The following is a 21188-nucleotide window of genomic DNA, read 5'->3' on the forward strand; positions in this document are numbered from 1 at the left end:
AGAAGTAAGAGCATAAGAGTAAGAGAGAGTGAGGTGTGGGCTGAACACCTCTTTTATGGTCTTTACTGTTGCTAGGTAACTGTGTAGGAGTTGAGCATGAAGGTCAGAAGCGTGGGCCATTGTCTATGTCACTACTGACCATGCTTCTCTTGTGGTGGCTGTGGTGGGCGGTAACTTAGGGAGGGGTCAGAGTTCCAGGACCATGAGGGAATGCCTAACATGTCATGAAGGTGAATTATGACCATCGGGGTTCAGACCTCAGCTCAACTGGATACTAGCCTGCAATTTCCCACAGTGACATCCTCATTGAGTCCTGTGAGTCTCTCCCATTTTTCTATCTACCTTTCATTCACTTGCTTTTTTTTCTTTTTTTCTTTTTTTATTAGGTATTTTCCTCATTTACATTTCCAATGCTATCCCAAAAGTCCCCCATACCCTCTCTCGCACTCCCCTTACCATCCACTCCCACTTTTTGAACCTGGCGTTCCCCTGTAATGGGGCATATAAAGTTTGTCCAATGGGCCTCTCTTTCCAGTGATGGCCGACTAGACCATGTTTTGATACATACGCAGCTAGAGTCAAGAGCTCCAGGGTACTGGTTAGTTTATAATGTTGTTCCACCTATAGTGTTGCAAATCCCATTAGCTCCTTGGGTACTTTCTCTGGCTCCTCCATTGGGGGCCCTATAATCCATCCAATAGCTGACTGTGAGCATCCACTTATGTGTTTGCTAGGCCCGGCATAGTCTCACAAGAGACAGCTATATCAGGGTCATTTCCACAAAATCTTGCTAGTGTATACAATGGTGTCAGCCTTTGCAGGCTGATTATGGGATGGATCCCTGGATATGGCAGTCTCAAGATGGTCCATCCTTTTGTCTCAGCTCCAAACTTTGTCTCTGTAACTCCTTCCATGGGTGTTTTGTTCCCAATTCTAATAAGGGGCAAAGTGTCCACACTTTGGTCTTTCTTCTTCTTGAGTTTCATGTATTTTGCAAATTGTAACTTATATCTTGGGTATTCTAAGTTTCTGGGATAATATCCATGTATCAGTGAGTACATATCATGTGAGTTCTTTTGTGATTGGGTTACCTCACTCAGGATAATGCCATCCAGGTCCAACCATTTGCCTAGGAATTTCATAAATTCATTCTTTTTAATAGCTGAGTAGTAGTCCATTGTGTAAATGTACCACATTTTTTGTATCCATTCCTCTGTTGAGGGACATCTGGGTTATTTCCAGTTCGGGCTATTATAAATAGGTCTGCTATGAACATAGTGGAGCATGTGTCTTTCTTACTAGTTGGAATATCTTCTGCAGAGAGATTAATTCGTCAGATGAACACAGATTCGGACTCTTCTCTTAAGTATCATTCTGAAGACTAAAATTCCTCTTGTGCTTAAAATTCGGCTGGGAATGAAAGCTCCCAGAAAAGCTGTTTTCCTGCTACTCTCTGGGCCTGCTACCCAACAGGAGGCTAGAGATTAACCTCAGCTTTACTATTTACATTTAAATAAAGTACCTGAACTTTTCCAAAAGAATTTCTGCTTTCCTACTTTCTCACTGTAGAGATTTTGTTTTTCAAGCAGGTTAATCAACATTCTCCAGCCAGATCAACATATGTACATCCCTGCCCCCTAGAGCGCACAGGTGGCAGCTGTTATCTTCAGTCCCACAAAATTCCAGCACGTGGCTTTCAGTCTAAGTTAAAAATTAGGTTTACCAAGAGGGCTAGAAAAGTAGATATTTCTAATATTAATAGAGATTAGTTTTTATTTTGATAGATGGGTTTAGTCCCTTAGCTGACCCCTGGCTTTTCACCCTTGCTCTTACTGCAAGGTGTCCTTATTTCCTCAGGCTGTGGAAAATACAGGGATGAGGAGAAATGACTTCCAGCTCCTATTTTAGCCACAAATCGTGGGGTTACTAATAACATAATTCTTGCCTAGGCCTTGCTAAATCTGAGGTTGATAATTCTCCTTTAGGAGCTACACAGTACTCAGAACTGTGCATACTAGTTTGTAATCATACGAATATAGTATGGGTATCGCTTGGTGCAGAGAACTACTGCAGGGAAAAGTCCAGCTTGACCATTTCTGATTTTCCTGTGGGTTATACCCAGTTTAAAAAGGAGGTTGATATCTAATAAACCAAAAATATCTACGGCTCTGCCTCCCCTCCCCAAAAGATACCAAGAGCCACAGGTGTGGGTCGTGACAGCACCCACGGGAGGGATCGTGTCAATGTCCACCCAAGCCAAGGTTAAAAGCCCACTCATCTATGGATGAGAAAATCTTTTGATCACCTCAGTTAAGCGTTGCCTTATTTAACTTAATTAATAGGGGGGAGAGATGTTGGAGACTGTACTGTCTTCACTGCCTCCCACCCCAATATAAAAAGCCAATTGGCCTTGTACTATGGAGCCGGTCATACCCCTCCTCCCTGTTTCCCTCCTGTCATCCAAAAGTGCGGAGGAATATCAACTAACTGTTATTCTTAATAAAGTGTATTTCAAATTTGTTCAGCCAAACTTAGCCAGGGTTCCAACGCCCTACTTAAAATTCAACTAGGAAGTTACCTATTCAGTACTAATTAGCATTATAAAGTCAGAGCCTACAGCTCCAGGCTTTTCTGTTAGTTGTTTACTAGGATAGAAAGGACAGTCTTAGCCAGATACAGTTTACCATAAAAAAAGTTAGGGAATCCCACTGAGACAGGTTTTTTTTCTTTAGCCCTAAAATTCAGGCAAAACTATGGAGCATAAATAAATTTTTTGCCTTAGGCCAGCTTTTTCTTTTTTTTCTTTTTTTTGTTAACAAAAGGGAGGAGATGTAGTCTCCCCTCCCCCAGCCTGAAACCTGTTTGCCCAGGGGTGGAGCTTCCCATTTAATTGTTCTGCCATGCCCACTGCTGGAAACTGCCTCTTTGCTGTTTGGAGCCCTGCACGTGGTCACCCTGCTATTGGACTCCAAGATTAATTGTCGGGGATCAGGCCCCCTTCCCCTGTATTATAATTGCATGTGGAACAGTAAAATTGAGCTTTGATCAGAATGCCTGTCTTAGCTGCATTTCTTTATCTCGCCACCTAGCCCCTCTTCTCTTCCAGGTTTCCAAAATGCCTTTCCAGGCTAGAACCCATGTTGTGATCTACTGGCCGGACAGAACAGATATATACCCAAGAGAGGTATTGCGGGTTCCTCTGGCAGTACTATGTCCAATTTTCTGAGGAACCACCAGACTAACTTCCAGAGTGGTTATACAAGCTTGTAATCCCACCAACAGTGGGGGAGTGTTCCTCTTTCTCCACATTCTTGCCAACATCTGCTGTTACCTGAAATTTTTATGTTAGCCATTCTGACTGGTGTGAGATGGAATCTCAAGGTTGTTTTGACTTGCATTTCTCTAATGATTAAGGATACTGCTCATTTTTTCAGGTGTTTCTCAGCCATTCGGTATTCCACAGGTGAGAATTCTTTGTTTAGCTCTGTACCCCATTTTTAATGGGATTATTTGATTTTCTGGAGTCCACCCTCTTCAGTTCTTTATATATATTGGATATTAGCCCCCTATCTGATTTAGGATAGGTAAAGATCCTTTCCCAATCTGTTGGTGGCCTTTTTGTCTTATTGACAGTGTCTTTTGCCTTACAGAAGCTTTGCAGTTTCATGGCGTCCCATTTGTTGACTCTTGATCTTACAGCACAAGCCATTGCTCTTCTATTCAGGAATTTTTCCCCTGTGCCAATATCTTCGAGGCTTTTCCCCACTTTCTCCTCTATAAGTTTCAGCGTCTCTGGTTTTATGTGGAGCTCCTTGATCCACTTAGATTTGACCTTAGTACAAGGAGATAGGAATCATCAATTCACATTCCTCTAAATGATAACCACCAGTTGTGCCAGCACCATTTTTTGAAAATGCTGTCTGTTTTCCACTGGATGGTTTTAACTTTTTTGTCAAAGATCAAGTGACCATAGGTGTGTGGATTCATTTCTGGGTCTTCAATTCTATTCCATTGGTCTACCTGTCTGTCACTATACCAGTACCATGCAGTTTTTATCACAATTGCTCTGTAGTACAGCTTTAGGTCAGGCATGGTGATTCCACCAGAGGTTCTTTTATCCTTGAGAAGAGTTTTTCCTATCCTAGGTTTTTGTATTTCAGATGAATTTTCAGATTGCTTTTTCTAATTCATTGAAGAATTGAGTTGGAATTTTGATGGGAATTGCAATGAATCTGTAGATTGCTTTTGGCAAGATAGCCATTTTTACAATGTTGATCCTGCCAGTCCATGAGCATGGGAAATGTTTCCATCCTCTGAGATCTTCTTTAATTTCTTTCCTCAGAGACTTGAAGTTCTTATCATACAGACCTTTCACTTCCTTAGTTAGAGTCACACCAAGGTATTTTATATTATTTGTGACTATTGAGAAGGGTGTTGTTTCCCTAATTTCTTTCTCAACCTGCTTATTCTTTGTGTTGAGAAAGGCCATTGACTTGTTTGAGTTAATTTTATATCCAGCTACTTCATTGAAGCTTTTTTATCAGTTTTAGGAGTTCTCTGGCAGAATTTTTAGGGTCACTTATATATACTATCATGTCATCTGCAAAAAGTGATATTTTGACTTCTTCTTTTCCAATTTGTATCCCGTTGATCTCCTTTTGTTGTTGAATTGCTTTGGCTAGGACTTCAAATACAATGTTGAATAGGTAGGGAGAAAGTGGGCAGACTTGTCTAATCCCTGATATTAGTGGGATTGCTTTCAGCTTCTCCCCATTTACTCTAATGTTGGCTATTGGTTTGCTGTAGATTGCTTTTGTCATGTTTAGGTATGGGCCTTGAATTCCTGATCTTTCCAAGAGTTTTATCATGAATGGGTGTTGGATTTTGTCAAATGCTTTCTCATCGTCTAAGGAGATGATTATGTGTTTATTGTCTTTGAGTTTGTTTATATAATGGATTAAGTTGATGGATTTCTGTATATTAAACCATCCCTGCATCCCTGGAATAAAATCTACTTGGTCAGGATGGATGATTGTTTTAAAGTGTTCTTGGATTCGGTTAGCTAGAATTTTATTGAGTATTTTTGCATCGATATTCATAACAGAAATTGGTCTGAAGTTCTCTATCTTTGTTGGATATTTCTGTAGTTTAGGTATCAGAGTAATTATGACTTCATAGAATGAGTTGGGTAGAGTACCTTCTACTTCTATTTTGTGGAATAGTTCGTGAAGAACTGGAATCAAATCTTCTTTGAAGGTCTGATAGAATTCTGCCCTAAACCCATCTGGTCTTGGGCTTTTTTTGTTTGGGAGACTATTAATGACTGCTGCTAAATTTTTAGGGAATATAGGACTGTTTAGATCATTAACTTGATCCTGGTTTAACTTTGGTACCTGGTATCTGTCTAAAATTTGTTCATTTCGTCCAGGTTTTCCTGTTTTGTTGAGTATAGCCTTTTATAGACGGATCTGATGTTTTTTTGGTTTTTTTCAGGATTTGTTGTTATGTCTCCCTTTTCATTTCTGATTATGTTAATTAGGATGCTGTCCCTGTGCCCTCTCATTAGTCTGGGTAAGGGTTTATCTATCTTGTTGATTTTCTCAAAGAACCAGCTCCTTGTTTGGTTGATTTTTTGAATAGTTCTTCTTGTTTCCACTTGGTTGATTTCGCCCCTGAATTTGATTATTTCCTGTCATCTACACCTTTTGGGTGAATTTCCTTCCTTTTTCTCTAGAGCTTTTAGGTGTGTTATCAAGCTGCCAGTGTTTGCTCTCTCTAGTTTCATTTCGGAGGCACTCAGAGCTATGAGTTTTCATCTCAGAAATGATTTTATTCTGTCCCATAATATGGGGTATGTAGTGGCTTCATTTTCATTAAACTCTAAAAATTCTTTAATTTCTTTCTTTATTCCTTCCTTGACAAATGTATCATTGAGAAGAGTGTTGTTCAGTTTCCAAGTGAATGTTGGCTTTCTATTAATTATGTTGTTATTGAAGATCAGCCTTAGTCCATGGTGATCTGACAGGATGCATGGGACAATTTCAATGTTTTTGTATCTGTTGAGGCCTGTTTTGTGACCAATTATATGATCAATTTTGGAGAAGGTACCATGAGGTGCTGAGAAGAAAGTATATCCTTTTGTTTTAGGAAAAAAAAATGTGCTGTAGATATCTGTTAAATCTATTTGTTTCACCACTTCTGTTAGTTTCACTGTGTCCCTGTTTAGTTTCTGTTTCCACAATCTTTCCATTGATGAAAGTGGTGTGTTGAAGTCTCCCACTATTATTGATTGAGGTGCGATGTGTGCTTTGAGCTTTACTAAAGTGTGTTTAATGAATGTGGCTGCCCTTGCATTTGGAGCATAGATATTCAGAATTGAGAGTTCTCCTTGGAAGACTTTACATTTGATGAGTATGAAGTGTCCCTTCTTGTCTTTTTTGATAACTTTGGGTTGGAAATTGATTTTATTAAATATTAGAATGCCTATTCCAGATTGTTTCTTCAGACCATTTGCTTGGAAAATTGTTTTCTAGCCTTTTATTCTGAGGTAGTTTCTGTCTTTTTCCCTCAGATGGGTTTCCTGTAAGCAGCAAAATATTGGGTCCTTTTTGTGTAGCCAGTCTGTTAGTCTATGGTTTTTTTATTGGGAAATTGATTTCATTGATATTAAGATGTATTGAGGTAAAGTAATTGATGCTTCCTATTATTTTTGTTGTTAGAGTTGGAATTCTGTTCTTGTGTCTGTCTTTTTTAGGTTTGTTGAAGAATTACTTTCTTGCTTTATGTAGGGTGTGGTTTCTGTCCTTGTATTTTTTTTTTTCTGTTATTATTTTTTGAAGGGCTGGATTCGTGGAGAGATAATGTATGAATTTGGTTTTTTTCCTGGAATACTTTGATTTCTCCATCTATGATAATTGAGTGTTTGGCTGGGTATAGTAGCCTGGGCTGGCATTTGTGTTCTCTTAGTGTCTGTATAACATCTGTCCAGCATCTTCTGGCTTTCATAGTCTCTGGTGAAAAGTCTGGTGTAATTTTGTTAGGCCTGCCTTTATATGTTACTTGACCTTTTTCCCTTACTGCTTTTAATATTCTATGTTTATTTAGTGCATTTGTTGTTCTGATTATTATGTGTCGGGAGGAATTTCTTTTCTGGTCCAGTCTATTTGGAGGTCTGTAGACTTCTTTTATGTTCATGAGTGTGTCCTTTTTAGATTTGGGAAATTTTCTCCTATTATTTTCTTGAAGATATTTGCTGGCCCTTTAAGTTGAAAATCTTCATTCTCATCTACTCCTATTATCCGTAGGTTTGGTGTTCTCATTGTGTCCTGGATTTTCTGGATATTTCGATTTAGGATTCTTTTGCATTTTGCATTTTCTTTGGTTGTTGTGCCGATGTTCTCTATGGAATCTTCTGCACATAACATTCTCTCTTCCATCTCTTGTGTTCTGTTGCTGATGCTTGCATCCATCATTCCAGATTTCTTACATAGGGTTTCTATCTCCAGTGTTGCCTCATTTTGTGTTTTCTTTATTGTGTCTACTTCCCTTTTTAGGTCTAGTATGGTTTTGTTCATTTTCATCACCTGTTTGGATGTGTTTTCCTGCTTTTCTTCAAGGACTTCTACCAGTTTGGTTGTGTTTTCCTGTTTTTCTTTAAGGACTTGTAACTCTTTACCATATTCTCCTGCAGTACTTTAACTGAGCTATTAAAGTTCTTCTTGGTGTCCTCTACCATCATCATGAGATATGCTTTTAAATCCAGGTCTAGCTTTTCAGGTGTGTTGGGGTGCCCAGGGCTGGGCAAGTTGGGAGTGCTGCGTTCTGATGTTGGTGATTGGTCTTGGTTTCTGTTAGTAAGATTCTTAAGTTTGCCTTTGTCATCTGGTATTCTCTGGACTTATTTGTTATAGTTGTCTCTGGTTAGAGCTTGTTGATGTCGTGATTCTGTTAGCCCTCATCAGCAGACCTGGGAGACTAGCTCTCTCCTGAGTTTCAGTAGTCAGAGCACTCTCTGCAGGCAAGCTCTCCTTTTATAGGGAAGGTGCCCAGATATCTGGCGTTTGAACCTGCCTACTGGCAGAAGTTGTGTTCTACTCACCAGAGGTCCTAAGATCAAGTAGAGAGTCCTCTAGTGACCTTGGGGGTGTCCGCTGACTTCATGCCTAAGGTGACCAGGTCCTGGCGCCAAAAGGAAGGAACTTGTGACCCTGGTCAGGCTGCATTTTCTGTTTCCCTAATTAATGCTGTCTCAGGTCCAGCGTGATTAGATTGGAACAGAACTTGTGTTCCATTCACCAGGGGTCCTAAGATACTGTAGAGAGTCCTCTGGGGACCTTGGCGTTGTCTGCCAACTCTTCGCCCCCTTGAATATTTTTTATGCAGAGCACATCACTGAATTGGAGTTGAATTGGACCCTGTTAGAGTTGGCATATTTTGTTCACTACTTTGGGCAGCTGTGAAATCTTTGAAAAGTCTTCCTGGTATCCCTTCCTGGTATCACCTTTCCTATTTTCAATAGAACAAGAGTCAGAGAAGCCAAGTGTATCAACAAGTTTACTTCTCAGTTCTTCTCATTCAACTGTCTCCAGCAACTTTTCATGTTCTGCATCCATTTTCTCATATCCCAGATGAATCAGGTCCTACGGTAGGCCATAATGGAGAGCTGGTTCAGCTATCAGAGCAAGTCTGTCTGTCTTATCATAAGGATTAGTGGTACATGATGCCAGCCAGCCACTAGGAACAAACATTTAGAGACCCATAAGAATCAGAAAGTTATGTCTTGTTTCTATGTACACTGAGATAAACAAGGGAAATTTTACAAGGTAAATCAGTGTCTCAGATGAGAACTCCTGATGGAGAGAAGCGATTGGGTGTAAATAGTAGGTTAAAGCTAGTAAAAATTAGTTGTAATTGAAATCATTCCCACAGAATCATATGGAAAGGGAAGAGAAAGGGGACACGGTAGTGAGTAGTAAGGGAACTCATTGGCACATTGTGAACATGGGTTTTATGATCTGAACTATGAGAGTAGCCTTCTATATTTACCCAGTTTCCATGAGTGAAATATTTTGAGCCCAAGTAGCACTGAATGCATGGGATAGGAGGTAGAGCTTGGGCTGTAAATGAGAGCAAGCACGACTGCAGTGGGAATGAAAGTATGCAGATTCAGTGAACACACAGCAAATATTGGGATCCTGTCAAAAATTTCATGGGATGGAAATTTCTTCTGAGTGCTTTCTGGGCTTAAGGAATGAATTGATTTTTAGCTTGAGAGTGAGGACAGGAGATGAATTGTGGGGTTGAATGGACTGAACAGGTTCCAATAGAAAGTATCATAAATGATGTCCTTAATCATTTAGTCAAACTGAACGTGGGGCACCTGGTTCTTTCTACCACTCAGTATATCCATGCCAAACCTCTACAAGACCATTTGACTGAACTAACTCTCTGTGTCCTTTAACCCTAGGTTCCTTGTGACACCCTTGAAGACCCTCTCCATTAGTTACTCCCTAATTTCACAGAGAGACCTGGATTCCTGCTCCTGCTGTCAGATCCTCTTTCAGCTAAAACATCTGGGATTGAGAGGTGTGGTTTTACTGGATTTTGATCTTATGGCTCTGAGATGTCTCCTCATGAAAGTGGTAAGCACTCTTGAGACTCTGGATTTGCAAGGATGTAGGGTGAATGACTCCCAGGTCAATGCCCTCCTACCTGGATTCAAACAATGCACTCAGATCTCCAATGTCAACTTCTACAACAGTGATTTCTCCATGCCCATCCTGAAGGACCTTTCGCATCAACAGCCAACTGGACCAAGATGAATGTGAAACAATACACTGCCCCTCTGGAGTGCTATGATCTATGATGGGCTCAGGAGCTCATAGATACACTCAGGGCAAAAAGGCAGCCCAAGAACACTTCATTTGTTACAGATATATGCCATACATGTGGTGAGTGCTGTGTCTAACACCAGGTGTCCAGATGTTGTTGTTGTTGTTGTTGGCAGCAAATTGGGAAATATGAGTTCTGGATTTGAATAAACAATAGGCTTGATATACATCTTTCATCTGGGGACCTAGGAGCCCATGGCTTCTGACACTGCTCAGATGGTTGGAAACATAAGGATGTACAGTGACTGGTGTCTTGGAGACTGAGCTTGACATGGAGGAACAGTTGGAAGGGTGGAGGGAACAGGGGCCAATTGGAGTCAGAAACACAGTTTGGCATTGATACCTGGCTTCTCCCCGGACAAACTAACTAGATGCTTAGTTCTATACTTATAAACCTGGATGTTCTCTCTGTGTGGTCTTTGACTGTTACCAACCTCACTATCTGGTTCAGGGTCAGAAAGGTTAGATGGGCCCAGGAATGGAAAACACTGGTATTTCATGGGAAGAAAAAGTCTGTTTGAAATTGGAAATGTAGTGACAGACAAGTAGACCAATGGAACAGAATTGAAGACCCAGAGATGAATCCACACACCTATGGTCACTTGATCTTTGTCAAGGGAGCTAAAACCATCCAGTGGAAAAAAGACAGCCTTTTCAACAAATGGTACTGGCACAACTGGCAGTTATCACGTAGAAGAATGCGAATTGATCCATTTCTATCTCCTTGTACTAACGTCAAATATAAGTGGATTAAGGAACTCCACATAAAACCAGACACACTGAAACTTATAGAGGAGAGAGTAGGGAAAAGCCTCGAAGATATGGGTACAGGGGAAAAATTCCTGAATAGAACAACAATGGCTTGTGCTGTAAGATCAAGAATCGATAAATGGGACCTCATAAAATTGCAAAGCTTCTGCAAAGCAAAAGACACCGTCAATAAGACAAAAAGGCCACCAACAGATTGGGAAAGGATCTTTACCTATCCCAAATCGGATAGGGGACTAATATCCAATATATATAAAGAACTCAAGAAGGTGGACTCCAGAAAGTCAAATAACCCCATTAAAAATGGGGCTCAGAGCTGAACAAAGAATTCTCACCTGAGGAATATCGAATGGCAGAGAAGCACCTGAAAAAATGTTCAACATCCTTAATCATCAGGGAAATGCAAATCAAAACAACACTGAGATTCCACTTCACTCCAGTCAGAATGGCTAAGATCAAAAACTCAGGTGACAGCAGATGCTGGCGAGGATGTGGAGAAAGGGGAACACTCCTCCATTGTTGGTGGGATTGCAAGCTTGTACAACCACTCTGGAAATCAGTCTGGCAGTTCCTCAGAAAATTGGACATAGTACTACAGGAGAATCACACAATAAGTCTCCTGGGCATATATCCAGAAAATGTCCCAACCGGTAAGAAGAACACATGCTCCACTATGTTCATAGCAGCCTTATTTATAATAGCCAGAAGCTGGAAAGAAACCAGATGCCCCTCAACAGAGGAATGGATACAGAAAATGTGGTATATTTACACAATGGAATACTACTCAGCTATTAAAAAGAATGAATTTATGAAATTCCTAGGCAAATGGCTGGACCTGGAGGGTATCATCCTGAGTGAAGTAACCCAATCACAAAGGAACTCGCACAATATGTACTCACTGATAAGTGGATATTAGCCCAGAAACTTAGGATACCCAAGATATAAGATACAACTTGGCAAACACATGAAATTCAAGAAGAACAAAGACCAAAGTGTGGACCCTTTACCCTTTCTTAGAAATGGGAACAAAACACCCATGGAAGGAGTTACAGAGACAAAATTTGGAGCTGTGAGGAAAGGATGGACCTTCTAGTGATTGCCATATGCAGGGATCCATCCCATAATCAGCTTCCAAATGCTGACACCATTGCATACACTATCAAGATTTTGCTAAAAGGACCCAGATATAGCTCTCTTGTGAGACTATGCCGGGGCCTAGCAAACACAGTAGTGGATGATCACAGTCAGCTATTGGATGGGTCACACGGCCTCCAATGGAGGAGCTAGAGAAATTACCCAAGGAGCTAAAGGGAACTGCAACCCTATAGTTGGAACAACAATATGAACTAACCAGTACCCGGGAGCTCTTGTCTTTAGCTGCATATGTATCAAAAGATGGCCTAGTCTGCAAAGAGAGGCCCATTGGACTTTCAAACTTTATATGCCCCAGTACAAGGGAACGCCAGGTCCAAAAAGGGGGAGTGGGTGGGTAGGGGATTGGGGATGTGGGTATGGGGGACCTTTGGGATAGCATTGAAAATGTAAACGAGGAAAATACCTAATTTAAAAAAAAAGAGTATTGGTGTGGAAAGAACACACACACACACACAAAAAAGAAATTGGAAATGTATAAAATGAAACTTTTCTTGACACTTATTTCCCTTGTACTTTGCCTGGGTTACGTGTACAACCCTCCTGGGTGGCTGATCAGTTATGTGCACAAAATATTTAAACAATTTGAGCAACATAGTCACACCTCCTACGAAGGAAGATTAAAAGGATCACAATTAATATCTAGTACATTCAGATTTCAAGGAACCTTGGACTCAACCGAGATGCCTAAAGGAAAGAAGACAACATAGGGCAAAGTAAACAGGATTTCCAGTCTGGCTTTGTAATCTTGATCTTTTTATCATGCTTTAATGAAGTGACTACTGGAACCTCTATATCCATCCATTATGCCACATGTCTCTAAAGCCTTATTCCAGTGGACTCCAAAACTCTATGACACACCCATATTTTATATAAAGGTATCCCATAATATGCAGGTCTCTCCACTACATAAAGCATGTACTTTACAAAACAAATGTACTTTAATTCTTCAGTTGTAATAAAAAAAAGAACAAAAGAAAAAAGACTCCCTCTGCCAAGTCATTATACCCATTTTCTGTATAGTAAACCCTCTGGAGTGAAGTTAAAATGTACACATTGATGCCAGGCCTTTCACAATCTTTGGAAGATGGATAAAGTTATCAGCTAAGGTGGGACCCATATGGACATTTAGGCTGGCCTAAGGTAAAGAGGAAGAAAAACCAAACAACAAATCTCTCTTACACTCCTTCTTTCTGTCTTCCCTTGCAACCTGTCTTCCTAGCTCAACAGTTCCCTGACCTTGTTCCTTAGGACTCACCTGAAATTTCCCCACAATTAACATGCATTTGTATTCTTAAAATAAACAATGCATAGATGGAGAGAGACTCTTCATAGGTGGAGAGCACAGGCTGCTTTTGCAGAGGAACAAAGTTCTGTTTCAGAGCTAATAATCAGGTGTCTGTCCAATGGAACTCAGGCTTCAGGTGATAGGACCCTCTTTTCTGGCCTCTGTGAATGCCCCTTTCACATACACAAACCCACATAATATACATGTAGCTATACACCTAGTCAAAGAATTTCTTAAATAAAAAAGGACTCAGTTTCACAAAGTAATAAAGAAAATGGCCCAATTAATTAAAACTTGGATGGTGATCATCAACAGTTGTGTGTCTCTGTGAAGAGAGCATGTGAACTTTCAGGTGTGTCCATTGAGCTCAGCTGGAGAGCAATAGGGTAGGGTGCTTTGGGCTCCAGAGTTTGAGCTCCTAAACTATGGATGAGTAGAGGAAATTAGGAATTTGTCAATGTACAACATTTATTTCTGTATGCATTTTATGTTTATTCCTGTTCTATTACTATGTAAGCTGGCATGACAGAAAAAGGCATCAGAACCCTGTATAGATGGTTATCAGCTACCAGGTAATTGTCTAGAATTGAACTCAGGTTGTCTGAAAGAGCAACCAAGACTCTTACTTACTGAGCCATCATCTCTCCAGGCCTATGTTTGACAAGGGAAAAAGCACTCACAGATACAGATTCACAAGGAAACAGGTATCTATGTTGCAGGAAAGCTTACCAGTTTGGCATTATATTTAATTAATTACATTTCAAATATTTGGTGACCTTGTGCGTGTTGATGGTGTGTTTGTTTGTTTGTTTGTTTTTAGATAATCACTGTGTAGATATATCAAAGTAATACCAATGTCCTAAGTCAATCCAAGAAATCTCTGGGTGTGTTTTACTTTGTAAAGTGTTTTTCTATCCATTCACTGGATCTGTGAACCCCATTAAACAGGATGTAATAATACATAAGAGTTATCTCCACACCCTGTAGGTTGAGACTGCAGAGGAGAAATTCTATGTCATTCTATCTACTTATCTAAATAACTAATATCAAAATCCACAAAACTTCCTCCTGACATGGAGCTAGAATCCCTTAGCACTTTCCTTCCGGTCTCTCTTGACTTCATCTTATCCCTGCTCAGGAATGGAATAAAAGCTGTGACAAATAAGTAAATAAAATTCAAAAGAATAAAAAACCTGAACAATTTTTATAGTATAAATTTTAAGCATATACTGATAAGAGAGGAGAAAGAAACAATGTGAAGAGGGGGGAGATAAGAAACTAAAATAAATATAACCCTACCTATTTGTATCTGTAGGATGATGTCTGACTGAACAACATTGTGTGTTTATAATTTACATATGCTAATTATCAGTTATAAGTACATACTAACTATAGCCACAAAGCTTCACAACAATCCTTACAACTTTATCTTATACCAAAATTTTTGCATATTTAATCACTATTTAGTTTAATTATAAGTAGACCATGAAAACATAGGTTGCTAACATATTTCAGGGAGAACACATTTCTATTCAGTTTGCAGCTGAAAAAGTTTAAATGTTAAACATGTCTAGCTCCCTATTTATCATTTCTGTTTATTTTCACTCATTCATTTATGCACTTTACCATTTGATCACATCCTGCCTTCCCTTTCCTCCCAGGCCTACCCTTCGACCCTTTCTCATCATTTCCTCCTCCCATTCTCCCAAGAGAAGGAAAGGTATTCACTATGCAACCCCATCAGCTACCACACCACCCTGGCAAACCAAGTTGCATCAGGAACAAATGCATCCTCTCCTACTGTGGCCAAATAAGATAGCCCCACTAGGTTCCCATAGATTCCATGGAAGGCAACAAAATTCAATAAGAGACAACCCCAGATCTAATTTTTAGGTGACACACATTAAGACCAAGCTTCACATCTGCTCCACATTTGTAGGGGCCCTAGGTCTGGACCATGCATGCTTTTTGGTTGGTGGCTCAATCTCTATGAATGCCCAATGGGTCCAGGTGACTTGGCTCTCTAGGTCTCCTTCTGGTATACTTGACCCATCTGGCTCCCTCAATCCTTCCTCTGACTATATCAAAAGATTCCCTGAATTCTGCCTAATATTTGGCTGTGCATGTCCATCTGTTGCCATCACTTGCTGTATGAATCCTCACATGATGTTTATGCTAGGCTTCTGTCCTGAAGTGCAACCAAGTATCATCAAGAGTGTCAGGGTTTGGCTCTCCTCTATGAGGTAGGTCTCAACTTTGTCCACTCATTGGTTGGTTATTCCTTCAATCTCAGCTCCATCTTTATCCCTGTTTATCTTGTAGGCAGGGACATTTTTGGATGGAAGGTTTTGTGGGTAGGTTGTTGTCCCCCTCCTTCCACTGGAAATCCTGCCTGGCTACAGGAAGTGGCCATTTCAGTCTCCTTATCCCTAGCTCCTGGGGTCTCACCCAGGGTCACTCCCATATCCTCCCAGGAGCCTGACCCACCCCAGGTCTCTGCCTTGTCCCTGATATTCCCCACATGGATTGCTTTTAGCTATCCTTAAAGGCTCTTTTTCACTTTCTCTTCTACTAGATTCAATGTGTCTTGATTTATGTTGAGATCCTTAATCCACTTGGACTTGAGCTTTGTACAAGGTGCAAATGCGGGACTATTTTCATTCTTCTACAAACAAACAGCCAGTTAGACCAGCATCATTTATTGAAGATGCTTTCTTTATTCCATTGTATATTTTTGGTGTTTTTGTCAAAGACCAAATGACCATAAGTGTGAGCTTTTATTTCTGGGTCTTCAATTCTATTCCATTGTTCAACATGTCTGTTTCTCTACCAATACTGTGCAGTTTTTATCACCATTGCTTTGTAGTAAAGCTTCATGTCAGGGATGGTGATTCCCCCAGCTGCTCTTCTATTGTTAAGAATTGTTTTCACTATTCTGGGATTTTTTTTCCTTTCCAGAAGAATTGGAGAATTGCTCTTTCTATGTCTTTGAAGAATTGTGTTGGGATTTTGATGGGGATTACATTGAATCTATAGATTGCCTTTGGCAGAATGGCCATTTTTACTATGTTAATTCTATCAATCCATGAGCATAGGAGCCATGAGTCCCATGATGTGTACTCTTTAGTTGGTGGTTTAGTTCCTGGGAACTCTGGGGATAATGGTTAGTTCATAATGTTGTTCCTCCTATGGTGCTGCAAAACCTGTCAGCTCCTTGGGTCCTTTCTGTAGGTCATTTATTGGGGATCCTGTGCTCAGCCAATGGTAGACTGTGAGTATCCACATCTGTATTTGTCAGACACTGGTAGAACAACTGCTCTGAGTGCAGCAGGTCCTCTAGGATAGATTGGGATATGGAGTTTTCACAGAGCAGACCAACTAGAAGTCTGCCACAGCAGCAAGGATCAGGTAGAAGGGGTGGAATGGATGGAAGAAAGGGGAGCGGTATTCGGGGGTGGGGGGTTGTTGATGGGTTCCAAGTCTACCAGGCTCCCAGCAGCAGCTCCAAGACTCTGAATGCAGTGGTTGCTCTAGGATGGACCAGGATATGGAGTCTACTCAGGAGCAGACCAACAAGAGTTTAACCCAGCAGCAAGTACCTTGCTAATTCTTTTTTTTAATTTTCTTTTTTTTTTTTTAATATTTTTGTTACAAGTGTTACAAGAGAGAGCTATATCAGGGTCCTTGCAGCAAATGCTTGCTAGTGTATGCGATGGTGTCATCGTTTGGAGGCTAATTATGGGATGAATCCCTGGATATGGCAGTCTCTAGATGGTCTATCCTTTTGTCTCAGCTCCAAACTTTTTCTCTGTAACTCTTTCCTGGGTGATTGTTTCCATTTCTAAGAAGGGGCAAAGTGACCACATTTTGGTCTTCGTTCTTCTTCAGTTTCATGTGTTTTGCAAGTTGTATCTTATTTTTAAATTTGATATTTTCTTTATATACATTTCAAATGCTACCCCGAAAGTTCCCCCCACCCTGCTCCCCTACCCACCCACTCCTGCTTTTTGACCCTGGCGTTTCCCTGTACTGGGGCATATAAAGTTTGCAATACCAAGGGGCCTCTCTTCCCAGTGATGGCCAACTAGGCTATCTTCTGCTACATATGCAGCTAGAGGTATGGGCTCTGGGGGTACTGGTTAGTTCATATTGTTGTTCCCACCTATAGGGTTGCAGACCCCTTCAGCTCCTTGGGTGCTTTCTCTAGCTTCTCCATTGGTGACCCTGTGTTCGATATTATAGATGAATGTGAGCATCCACTTCTGTATTTGCCACGCACTCATATGAGACAGCTATAACAGGGTCCCTTCAGCAAAAACTTTCTGGCATATGCAGTAGTGTCTGGGCTTGGTGGCTGACTATGGGATGGATCCCCAGGTGGGGCAGTCTCTGGATAGTCCATCCTTTCATCTTAGCTCCAAACTTTGTCTCTATAACTCCTTTCATGGGTATTTTGTTCCCTATTCTAAGGAGGAATGAATTATCCACAAATTGGTCTTCACTCTTCTTGATTTTCTTGTGTTTTGCAAATTGAATCTTGGGTGTTCTATGTTTCTAATATCCATTTATAAGTGAGTGCATATCTAATGACTTCTTTTGTGATTGGGTTATCTCAGTAAGGATGATATCCTCCAGATACATCCATTTGTTCAAGAATTTCATAACTCCATTTTGTTAATAGCTGAGTAGTACTCAATTGGAACTTAGTGCTATGAATTTGCCTCTTAACACTGCTTTCATTGTATCCTTTAGGTTTCGGTATGTTCTGCCTTCATCTTCATTGAATTTTACAATGTCTTTAATATATTTCTTCTCTGACCCATTGAGTAATCATTGAGTAGAGGGTTGTTAGTTTCCAGGAATTTGTTGGCTTTCTGTTGTTTATACTGCTGTTGAAATCCAGTTTGATCCATTGTGGTCTGTTAAGAGACAGGTAATTATTTCAGTTTTCATGTATCTCTTAAGGTTTGCTTTGTAAGCAACTACATGGCCACTTTTGGACAAGGTTCCATGGGGTGCTGAGAAGGTATATTCTTTCTTGTTTGGGTGAAATGTTCTAAAGGTATCTGTTAAGTCCCGTTGATTCATAACTTCTGCTTGTTTCATTATTTCTGATTTTTGCTTAGGTTCTGCCTCGATAATCTGTCTTTTGGTTAAAGCAAGGTGTTGAAGTCTCTCACTACCAATGTATGATATTGGAAGTGTGATTTAAGCATTAGTAATCTTTTACTAATATGTGTTCCCTGGCATTTGTGGAACTAATCATAATTGAGTCATCCTTATAGTGGATTTTTATATTTTTTGAATATGAAGTGTCCTTCCATAATGTACATTGAAAGTCAAAATATATTAGAATAGCTACACTGACTTGCTTCTTGGTCTTTTCGCTTAGAAAATCTTTTTCCTACCCTTTACTTTAAGGTAATGTCTATCTTTGTTGTTGAATTCTGTTTCTTTTATGAAGCAAATTCAGGGTCTTGTTTTCACATCCATTCTGGTAGTCTGTGTCTTTGGACTGGAAAATTGAGCCCATTGATGTTGAGAGATATTGATGAGCAATAAGTGATGATTCCTGTTTTGATGTTGGTTATGAGTGTGTGTGCGTGCGTGTGTGTGTGTGTGTGTGTGTGTGTGTGTGTGTGTGTGTGTGTGTGTTTCCAGTTTGGGTTTGCTACTATGGGATTATTTCATTTGTTGTGTGAAGTTAACTTACTTGAGTGGAGTTTTCCTTCTAGTATCTCCTATGGGGCTGTATTTGGTGATGGACATGGTTTAAATTTGTTTTGTCATGGACAATCTTGTTTTCTCCATATATAGTGATGTAAAGTTTTACCTGGGTATAGTAGTCTGGGCCATCCACCTGTGGTCCCTTAGAGTCTGCACCAGGACCTTCTGGATTTTAAACTCTCTTTTGAGAAGTTGGGTGTAATTCTAATAAGTATCCCTTTATATATTACTTGGCCTTTTCCCCTTGCAGCTTTTGATATAATTTCTGTTTGTTACATTTAGTGTCTTAATTATTATGTGGCAGGAGGATTTTTTTGGTCCAATCTATTTGGTGTTGTTTAAGCTTTTTGTATGTTTATAAGCAACTCTAACTTTAGGTTAGTAAATTTTTCTTTTATTATTTTGTTGAAAATATTTTCTGTGTCTTTGGAGCTAAGAATCTTCTTCTTCTATTTCTATTGTTCTTAGGTTTGGTCTTTTTATAGTGTTCCAAATTTCCTGGATGTTGTAAGTCAGAACCTCCTTCGATTTAACATTTTATTTGACTGATGTATCAAATACTTCTACTCTATCTTTGACACATGAAATTTTCTTTTCTATGTCTTGTATTATGTTAAAGATGCTTGTGTCTGTGGTGTTTCTTCTCCTATCTAGGTTTGCCATCCCTAAGATTGCCTCTGTTTGTATTTTCTTCAGTGGTTTCTCTTCTATTTTCAAGTCTTGAACAGTTTTATGTGTTTCCTTCACCTGTTTGATTATATTTCTTGTGTTTCATTAAGGGATTTATTCATTTTTTTTCTTTAAAGGTGTCTATCGTCTTCATAAAATTGAATTTAAGATCATTTTGTTCTGCTTCAGCTACATTAGGATATCTGGGATTTGGAGTTGCCATATTGCCTTGGCTGTTGTTGATTGTGTTCTTATGCTGACCTTTAGCTCTAGGGTTGTCTCTGGTGCCAGCAAGCCTCCTGAAAAGCAGGGCAGATTTGTGAGCAAGCAGGTGGACTGCAGGGTACAAGGTGAAATTTGCTCTGCTGTGTGTGGCCTAAGGAAACCTGGCAGGCAAGAGACCTTGGGCAGAGACTGACTAGAACATTCTAGATGCTGAGAGACCTGCAGAAATGCAGGCAGAGCCATGGACTGGAAAATGGAGCTCAGTGGACAGGGTACATCTAGGTGCCACAGTTGGATCTGACAGGCAGATGACTTGGAGGAGACTGGATTCTTTTTTCAGAGACTGTACTTTCGATGTGATCGAATTTGTAAAGGTTGTGAAGGTTTACTTATTCATGTTTTATATTTGTGATATTTATTAACCCGAGATCTTGGTGATCAACACCCGCCACCCAAAAGGGAAGGGTTATGTCTCACAAAGTGTTTTTGTGTCAAGCTTACCAGGGAAAGATGTGCTGGATAGTTTTATGTCAACTGACACATGTTAGAGTAATCTGAGAGGAAGGAACAACTGTTCGGAAAATGGCTTCATATGTATGGGCTGTGAGCAGGTCAATGGAGAATTTTCTTAGTGCTTGATGGGGATGTCCAGCTGACTTATGGTGGTGCTATTCCTGGTCTGGTGGTCCTAAAAGAAAGCAAACTACCAAGAACAAGGCAAGAAGTTGCCATGTCCTCTGCCTCAGCTCTTGCTTCTAGGTTCCTGTCATGTTTTTCTATCCTTGCTTGCTTTGATGATGGACTACAGTGTAGAAGGGTGAGCCAAATAAACCTTTTTACCCTCAGCTTGCCTTTGGCTTGACTTTTCACCACAGCAATAGAATCCCAAAAAAATGTGTGCTGTATGTGTATGGGTGTGTGGTTGTGTGTGAGTGTGCATGTGTGTTTTAAATACTCTTACCACATGGTTCTAAGTAGCCTGGAACTTATTGTGTGGAACAGGCTAGAAAGAAAAATCTCCACATCTTTGCATCCTGAGTGCTGGGATGAAAGGCATATACTGCAATGTGTGGAGTACTCTTTGTTTGTTTGGTTTTGTTTTTAAATGTTTGGGTTTATTTAGGTGTTCTCCATATGCATGGCTGATCTGGAACTACTTACCTTCTGGCACTTCAGCCATCCAACTACCCTAGTCTGAGATTAGAGGCCAGAGACAGGAAGACTGAAAGAATATGTTTAGTAACTTTATCAGATTGTAAGCCTTTAGTGATACTTGTTGGACACTGATTTGTGTTTGTGTGAGTTAAAGTTTACTTGTTTGTTCTATCTTGGAATTTTTCCCAGAACCAATCAGGATGGCAGTTCATGGTCCACCCCAATTCCTGGAGCTGATAAGGAAGAAGGCACTGAAGTATGAGACCTTGGTTGTCTCTGGAGAAATTGCTCATTGATCTTCTCCCAGCACTGTT

At 40.1% G+C, this 21188-nt stretch overlaps 1 long non-coding RNA gene across 1 annotated transcript; it reads left to right on the forward strand.

The window, feature by feature from the left end:
- Window positions 1-136: 136 nt before the first annotated feature.
- On the forward strand, window positions 137-21102 carry LOC105247293. Its single transcript, XR_882354.1, has 3 exons — window positions 137-315; window positions 9467-9641; window positions 21064-21102. It is a non-coding gene; the product is annotated as an uncharacterized LOC105247293 (long non-coding RNA).
- Window positions 21103-21188: the final 86 nt, after the last annotated feature.

The sequence above is a fragment of the Mus musculus genome (assembly GCF_000001635.26).
Source record: "Mus musculus strain C57BL/6J chromosome 5 unlocalized genomic contig, GRCm38.p6 C57BL/6J MMCHR5_RANDOM_CTG3".
NCBI classification, from domain to species: Eukaryota; Metazoa; Chordata; class Mammalia; order Rodentia; family Muridae; genus Mus; species Mus musculus.